At 38.3% G+C, this 9,039-nt stretch overlaps 1 non-coding gene across 1 annotated transcript; it reads right to left on the reverse strand.

The window, feature by feature from the left end:
- Positions 1 to 4,561: 4,561 nt before the first annotated feature.
- On the reverse strand, positions 4,562 to 4,643 carry Trnas-gcu (transfer RNA serine (anticodon GCU)). Its single transcript has one exon. It is a non-coding gene; the product is annotated as a tRNA-Ser (tRNA).
- Positions 4,644 to 9,039: the final 4,396 nt, after the last annotated feature.

Genomic DNA, 9,039 nt, shown 5'->3' on the forward strand with positions numbered 1-9,039 from the left:
CTCAATAAAGATTTTTACATAGAGTAGAACATTCAATAATGTCACGTAATAGATTTTGGACTTAATGGAAATGACAATCATTCGAGAGAATAAAGAAACATTGCAGCATCTTAATGTTGGTTAACGTTAATTTATTATCAGGGTCCTCATTAAGTGCCGGCAAAAGGATAAAAACCCGGATACTTTGAGGTCTGAGCCATTAAAGGGAAAATGGGCAAAGTGATGGAGTGAAAGTCTTAAATGGCCTATAGCACTCTATTGCCAAGCTGGCTAATTTAAAATCCTAGCTATTTATTTCAAAACTTTAAGATTCAACCCTGACGAATATTACCAATAATAACTATTATTCTAATTATTGATAAATACAATATATGTACATGCATTGATTGATTGATTGATTGATTCACTTTTATTTGAATACGGTAATTTCATAAGTTACATAACTTCTTTACATGAAAGCCGTATAGAAACAGAAGTAAATACTGTACAACTACACTAAAAATATGTACAAATAATAAAATATAGTAAAATGTAGTCAACAGTTTGCCTGCCTACATGTACAAGCCAGTTTTCGTTTAAAGATAGCTTTAGATTCGGACGCTTTTATGTCATTTGGTAATGAATTCCACAGCATTCCTCCTCTGTATGAGAAAGACCCCTTATAATATTCTGTTTTTGGAACGTGGTCCAGTACAACATTATATTCCGCATTTCTTAACATAGACTTATAAGGGTTGTGCTCACAGACATTCGAGAAAAGATCGCTTAAGTAACTAGGTATATTTCCATTCACTGTATCATACATTAATAGACTTAAGTGCCTTTGACGCCTCGAGGCAAGCTCTTCCCAGTTTAGTTGTTTTCGTATTTGTGCTGAACGAACGTCATAACCTTGAAAGGTTATTATGCGTGCAGCACGATTTTGTAATTTCTGGATCCTAGTGGCAAGTCCCTGGTCTAAATTGTCCCAAACAACGTCGCAGTAGTCGAACACAGGCTGGATAAGAGATTTGTAAATAGTATTTAGAACATCTAATGGTACATAATCACGTGCCTGTTTTAGACCACTGATGGATCGATTGACTTTTGAACAAAGTTTGTCAACATGCTCGTTCCATTTAAGATTTTCATCTAAGTGAATTCCTAGTAAATATTTTGTTGTTTGGACTCGTTTAACATGATTGTTGCCAATCTTAATTGGAAAGTCTCTTCCTAAGTTAGATAATTTGAAGGTAGTTGTTAAGAACATATACTCCGTTTTAGTGACATTTAAGCTTAACTTATTTGCAAGAAGCCAGTCCCTAACGCGAGTTAGGTCATTATTTACCTTGGCATATAGTTCAGCAGTGGATACAGAGGACGCATATTTCGTGGTATCATCGGCATACATGTGTGCTTTGGTATGGAGAAGACATCCAGGGAGATCATTGATATAAATTAAAAACAACAAAGGGCCTAAAATCGAACCCTGTGGAACACCACAACTTAAACTTACATGCATGTAACGCAGTTTGACAAAATACTTTCGTCTTTATAATGGAACTTGACTTGATTAACCACCAGACTTTGCAGTAACTTGTGGTTTGTATTTTAATGAAGTAATCCCGTCCACTTTAAGGGGATTTGGCTTTTAACAACCTCACACACATTGTTTTAATTTGTACCAGGCTAATCTGCTGTTTAAAGAAAAAGGAAGTATCACGCCTGTAAAATAAGCAGGCCATTTTACTTTTACTAGTTTTTGCCTAATTTTGTAGAATATCATTTAATATAAACAATTTTAATTTGTCTATACATCATAATAACAGTTAAAAGGTATCCTCCTTCCCAATATTGTGCAGGGCACAAACAAAGTTAGTTTTGCTGCTTGCCATTTGGGCAACCTGTAGTTGGCATGTACTGGCTCGAGAGTTATTTAAGCTACCCTGAAAAGAAAAATTTGAGGAGCGGTATAAACAGTTAATTTATTATTAATGTTTTATAAATCAGTTCAATGAAAGAAAATGATAATTTCACTTTGTCAGTTAAGATTGAAAATCAACTTTTGATCCATATGAATTTTTTAGGAATTTAAACAATGAATCCCTTACAATACTTATGTATTTGAATCTCCACCCCCACCCCCCCCCCCCCCCTCCCCGACCCTCCACAAAAAGCCGCAAAAAAAGAATTCTCTTGCAAGTTCTTGTCCCCAAGCTACAGGCCCTTGTTAAAAATGCAAACAAATACCATAATATCCATTTAAAAACAGTCAAATGGCCTAAACTCAGCTTAATCGTGGCTCTTTATCAAAAAACGGAAAGCTGTAATTTGTATAATGTTGGATGTTATGATTTACAACAAAAGGAGGATAATGATGAGAAAAAGAAATTTTCTGTTTCACAAGCTCCGTTTCTCCAATTTGTTGGCCTTCATGACTATCATGAAAAATTTGAACAAGTATGATAGATGATGACTGTTGAGTACCATGTGCTGTTAAAATGTGTAGTAAACTGCTGCTTAGCTCATTAGACTTGGGCTTATACATCTTTGTAAGGAGTTTTAGAGGGCTTATAAAAGAAGGGGCTTATATTCAAGGGGGTTTACAACCAGAATAGAAGAAGCCCTTGGAAACAGAAGGCTATTATAGCGTTGCTAATAAAAATACATTTTGCCTTTATTTGTTTTTAATGAAGGGTCAAAACATCACAATAAATCATTTTTTTTCAATACATTTGCAGGAGGACTAATATCCAGGGTGCTTATAGATGTAATCATGACTATAACAAAATTCTCAAATCTGATTGGCTATCAACTGCCCTGATTTCAGCCTTAATAGGACAGTTTAATCGGACAGTACGCGACATGAATATTAAGTAATTGGACAGTACCACCATCACGCACATGCTTAAATGGCTTTTTTTCACCACTGGCAAAAGAAAATATCTTGGAATTTCTTGTGTTTCAATTTAAATAATTTCAATAAAAAGAGCCTTATATATCATAAATTTTGTTGAAGTTATGATTAATTGGTAACAGAACTTCGTGTCGTCTGATTCGATCTGTAATCATACTCGTTCTTAAACAAATCGGACTCTCTCTACACGATCGTCCGATTTTTTTAATCACTCGTATGATTACAGACCGAAAGGGACTCCACTCAGTCCTGTTACCATTACTAATGGAGTGTATTTTTTTTGTTCTCAAATACATGTTTAGCGTATTTAAAGAATACCCATAAAAATCCCAAATTTGGCAAAGTGTGACAAGTCCCAACCAGGGAATTCCCAACCAAGTTCCCTGATTGGGACTTGTCACACATATTTAAATACCCTAAAATATCCAAAATTGGGAATCCGTTATTTTTTCCTGTGTATATAGTTGCAGTTGATGATAGTTTTAACTCTTTGGTAAGGTTTCTGTACAACCCCACGTGTGTACAATTATTAAGGACACAATGATTGGACTCTATTCATATTCACTATTTGTGTGAAATAGTATAAAATTACTGCAACTTTATAGATGTATGGATTACTACATCGTATAGAAATCTTACCACTCACTGTAAATGGCTTCTTATAAGCCCCCCTCCTGATGTTAGGCCCCACTAAAATATCCAATAATGGGAATCTGTTATTTTTTCCTGTGATACAGGTTTCAATACCTTTTTGTTCTGTTAATCACTTCTTCCAGATTAGCTAGTTCCCAGTCCCTGTATTTAGCAGGTACAAAACACAGTACAGGCCATTTGTGACCTCTGACCGCCCCTCTGACCCACGTTTTGTACCTGCCGACCAGTAATCAAAATCCTATTTTCCCAGGATAAAAAGGAGAAATTTTATCCCCGAAGTGTTTTTGCTAAATTGCACATTATCATGTAATTTAATTCTGCTATTCTTTTAAACTGCAACACCGGTTTAACTGCCCACTGAAATATACATGTACATGTCAATTGTTAAGTACATGTACTCAGCACAGTGAAGTGGTTCAAGAAGCATTCATTGGGTAGAAAAACGCGAAACAGAACAGCTTACCTTGCCTTACTATCTGTTTTTTCCCGGAGAATCTTGTGTCTTGTTGATCCTTTATAGTTCCACAAAAGTTATTCTGCGTTGTGATCACTCCAGTTGTAAATAATTTATCCTTGCGCTTCACGAGGTCTGCTCTTCTGTCAAAGTCTCCTGTCTCGAAAGGGCTGCTTCAAGGTTGACAGTCCAATAACAATTTGTAATAACCTTTGTCTCATGAAGCCATCGAGAGGCCCCAAACTTCCAAAGAAGCAAATACATGTAGAGGCTGGGATGCATGTATACATGTTTGGAAACAGTGGAAGCAGTTTCACTCAAAATGGACGCCAAAAGAACGTTTTGAAAGAAAGCCCGCTGACCGGGAGTTATTCCCAGGCCTCCCTCTCTCTGAATTTCCCTCCCGAAGACGAATAACATTCAAAACAAAAGCAAGCGGTGAAGGAAATTCAACAAATAACTTTAAAAACTTTTTGGAACCAGATTTCATATTACCCCTTTGTTGAAGAGTCAACACTCATCAGTTGTTTCATGCACTTCGAGACAAAAGAGGTCATCGACGAGGATGGGATTCGAACCCACGCGTGCAGAGCACATTGGATTAGCAGTCCAACGCCTTAACCACTCGGCCACCTCGTCTTCACAGTGCAATCATGTCTTGTTTCTTATCTGCTTTATCCCAACAATCTTGTCCAGGTTGCAAGGACTTATTTTTAGGAGCCAGTGGCATAAACGTTACTTCCGTCATTGCGAGAGCTTTTGCGGAGAAGATCGTGAAGATCATGCTAAGTGCAACTTAATTTGCGTATAGGGAAGGAGGTAGCTGTACGAACCTACTCCTCTCAATCCAGAATAAGGTTACTTAGTACTATCTTGATTCCCCAAAGTCCGACAGAGTGCAAGGCAGTACGTTTACTAGCGATGGCCAGGGCGTTTGACTGTGTGGGCCAACATGGCCTTTTGTCACAGAAACTGAAACAGCCTCCTGTTCAATCCTTATATACTAAACTGGTATATATCTCAGCTTTCTAAAGCGCAGACAGGGTTGGTGTGGTGAGTGGAAAGTAGATATAAGGGTACCACTCAGGGGAGTGACAGTGGCCCGCAATTTATTTAACATTTTTCTTGATGACCTTGAGCGGCAGACCTTTTAGATGAGCCGATGCTAACTATTTACGCAGATGATTCTTAAAATATAATATCACCTATGTGGGTCTGATAGATCTGAGGCACAAGTTAAACAGATGGTCCAGCAATAACGGTATGTCCTGCAATCCGAGTAAACGCAAAGCCAGTGTATTTATGAAGAAAGTTTATTTTTCCTGTCGTGTCAGGTATTTCGCAAACCAGAGCGCTCTCCGTTCTTAGTGTTACTTTCCAGGAAGATTGCCGATTTACTACACATCTACGCAATAAGTTAATTAAAGCTAACAAATTTATTTTTATACTGAGATGAAGGAGGGTTATACTTAGGCAGAATTAGACTATCTGTTTCAAAGTCTAGTTATCCTTAATTTGACCTATGGTCTAACGGTCTACGGTGCCGTTAATGTAGAGCTTACGACTCGGTACAGCGTTCCTTGACCGGTGTCACAAGCGGAGATATACATATCTATCTAAGGCAGCTCAACATCTATGGTTATTAGAAGAACAAGGTAGGAAAAACATCAAGAGAAAAATCCACTGAGAAGCCTTATGCCTAAGCTGAACCTCACAGAAATTAAGAACGCGGATTATTATAGTAGCCTGTTGGTAAGAACTGAAAACGTGACACGGTGTAATTCGGTGGGCATGTGACGGTCCGATGTTAGCTAGGGCTTTCAACAGAGTGTTCGTGTTTCCCAGCTAAAAGTCGGCAGACTAATAGCTGATTCAAAATAGTATGCGATGAGGAAAATTCAACAAACACAACAATGTAATAAATCTAAAAAGCCAGTAATACTCTTAGATACGGAGAACAAAGTATTAAAAAGTTATTTGTAAGATAACTAACGAAACTTAAGTGTAAGAATGTCAGTTTTCTCTATATATTTGAACCTCTATTTAGCGGCCACCCTCTGTTAAGCGCGGCAAATAATCAAAGTCCCGAAATTAGAAAAGAATGGGAACTTAAACCTCTATTAAGCGGCCACGGCCAGTTTTGGCCATCCCAACAAGATTTCTCCCATTGTTGCCACCTCCATTAAGCGGCCATCAAGCACTTGAGACACTTACAGTTTGGCTTAATGTTCGATGAATATGATCAAGGAAAACAGTCCGAGATAGAAGTTGACGACCGATTATGGACAGTTAATGTGTTTGTTTCAAAATAAAGTGATGTTTCTGCTACAGATTATGCCATGTTGACTAATTTGTGTCGTACCTCTATTGAGCGGCCAACCTCAAACGGCCATATGCAGGTACTCCGAGGGTGGCCGCTTATGGCAGTTTCAACTGGCTGTAATTTCCATCTTCTACCCGTTCTGTGATGGGCTACAACCCCGCTCTGTTTTGGGTTCTATCGGTGTCTTGTTTATGTCTTGCAAAGTCAATTTTCACGTAGTACGATCAGCTGTGCAGATATATGTTTTACTCCTAGAAAGCTGAGCTTAGCTGTTCGGTATGCACCCTGCAGCCCTTAACCTATTTGGGGTCAAAATAAGCGATTTTCCTTAATCTTTTCTTTAAGCAACTAAGTCTCTCCCTGTCTTGGCCGGTTTCCCAAAGGAAGCTCTAAGGGAACAGGAATGGTTTTTCACCTCGGTTAGAAGTTTTAAAAAATCCTATGAACTTCAAAGGGCGGAAAATTCAAACTTTTATGATTTGTTTAATCCATTTTTCAACTTCCGACCACGATTCGCGCTACATGTGGTCGATCGATCCCATAGTGACATCCAATCAGAGCTGTAGATTTCGTACCAGACTTTTTGGGTTTAATCTACAGTCTAACCGGTCAACAGAAAGATGGCTCCATATATTTAAGAAAGTCGCTAAAAGAAACGCACCCCAGTCGAGAAGACTGAATTCAACGTAGTAAATTTAACTTATCGTTCCGGAAATTTCAGTTTTAACGGAATGTTGTTTTCTTTAATTTTTTTCCTCTTAGAGATTTGAGGAAACGCTTTGCGTAAAAAAATACTGGATAGAGTTATTGTTTTGGACGCTTCACCCAGGGGATGTGATTAACTCCAACATGGTCGAAAGGGTCGAGAAGCTGCTTCCTCATAAGTCCGCAACAGCAATTGCTTGATCGTTGGGTTTGTATTTTGTGTTTTAAAATCTGATAGATTCGACGTTTGACAATTGAGTCAGTTAAACTCGACTTTGTTTGACCAACCAAACAGCGATCTCCCTCTCACCTTCCTATGGTGGATTCATTGTGCCGTGGAGGTTAGCAGATTGTCGCACTCGACATCGAATTGCATAAGTTTGTTGTCAATTCCAATCTTTCCGTTCCGGGGGGGGGGGGGTACTTACTTATATAAGCCATATATGTATGTGCCGCCCCATCGGGTAGGGTTTTAGCGTCGTTTTGGTCTGAAAACGGGTGTACACTTTGCCCATTTTGGTCTGGAATCAGGTTGGGTTTTCGAGGGATCTACGAGAACAGTATGTTTCAATTCCAAATGAGTAAGAAAGAAAGAGAACTATGCGAATTCTGTTGATAGATTTGAATAATTGTTGTTTTTGCACCCTAATCTCTAAGTAATGATAACATAATTTCTGCCTAAAGGCCAGGTCTGAAAACGGGTATGGATTTTAGAGGTCTAGTCTGAAAACGGGTGTGGATAATTACCTTTTTTGGTCTGAAATCGGGTCAGGGTTTCAAGAACTGTGCGGCACACATACACCAAGAATTCCAAGGAGAACCCCCCCCCCCCCCCCCCCCCCCTCTCAAGGGCTATCAGTTTCCTTTACTATTTTTTACCTTTCAATATCACATAAAAAAGCCATTAGAAGATTTAGCAAGTGGATTTGTTGATAATCATTCATCTTTTGGAAGACTGTCGTTGCGACTAGTGATCCCTCTTCATGTGGATTTCAAACGTGTTTTATTTAAAAAATTCTTAATCCACTTAAATCTGGATGCTCAGAATGAAAAGAGTACTCCTGGGTAAAGAATGTTGCAAAAGTTTGCTTAAAATAACAATAAAAAATGACTTAAGGAAAGCCTGAGTATGATAAGAGGCAGGTGGGATTATTTAGACTATTTTTAAATATTCACGTCTAAATAATTCCACTCCAGGGTTTTCTACTACGTAGCAGGAAGGCCGGACGGGGAGAACGTAAATTACGGCTACTTTAAGATAGATATGTACCCCTGGCCCAAATGAGCGATTCTTGTCCTCTATAAATTAATAATATAAAAAATAATATGTTGCCTAAACGTTTGACAAAGTCTATTTGGTTGTGTTCGCTTGCGCCTCGGGGCCACGGCTTTCCGGTGAAAGATACAAGACCACCCAAAATTTGGAATATTAACTGGATATCTCGTTATTTTTTCGGCTTAGTTTTTCTTTACATTCCAAGACCAAAAACCTCACTGTATTTACGTAAGTGAAGACTAAACCTTTGCAAACTGTCTCAACAATCCGTGGTAGTCAACTCAATATGTACTGCATGTTCCGTGATCGTGAAACAATGCGGAAAGATTATCTTTTTTTTTTTTTACTCGCTGTTTTTGTTTTGAAAACACACGCAAGTCAGGGCACGTGCGATCTGGAAAAAAAAAGGTTCGTTCCTTAAGCTACGCAAGAATGGCATTAACCGGGTCAAAAGTCGCTTGTATAAAGATAAGAGTTTTTAACATACTTGATTACACACCGCGTATAGCTAAAACAAATATAAAACAATTCCATTTGATAACCAAATTCGTATTTGTTCCCTTTGTTTGCTCATTTATTTACGACTTTTATTTTCTTTTTCCTAGCTTTCGCTTTCACTTTTAAGCTCTACAGGGATGCCTGGTTACAAAAGAACACAATGCACCGAAAAGTCTTCCTCGCCTTGTTATCATTCCTATAGCAGACTACGTAACAGAGAGCAGAAGCCGTTT

This window comes from Porites lutea, chromosome 7 (genome assembly GCF_958299795.1).
Source record: "Porites lutea chromosome 7, jaPorLute2.1, whole genome shotgun sequence".
Classification (NCBI taxonomy): Eukaryota; Metazoa; Cnidaria; class Anthozoa; order Scleractinia; family Poritidae; genus Porites; species Porites lutea.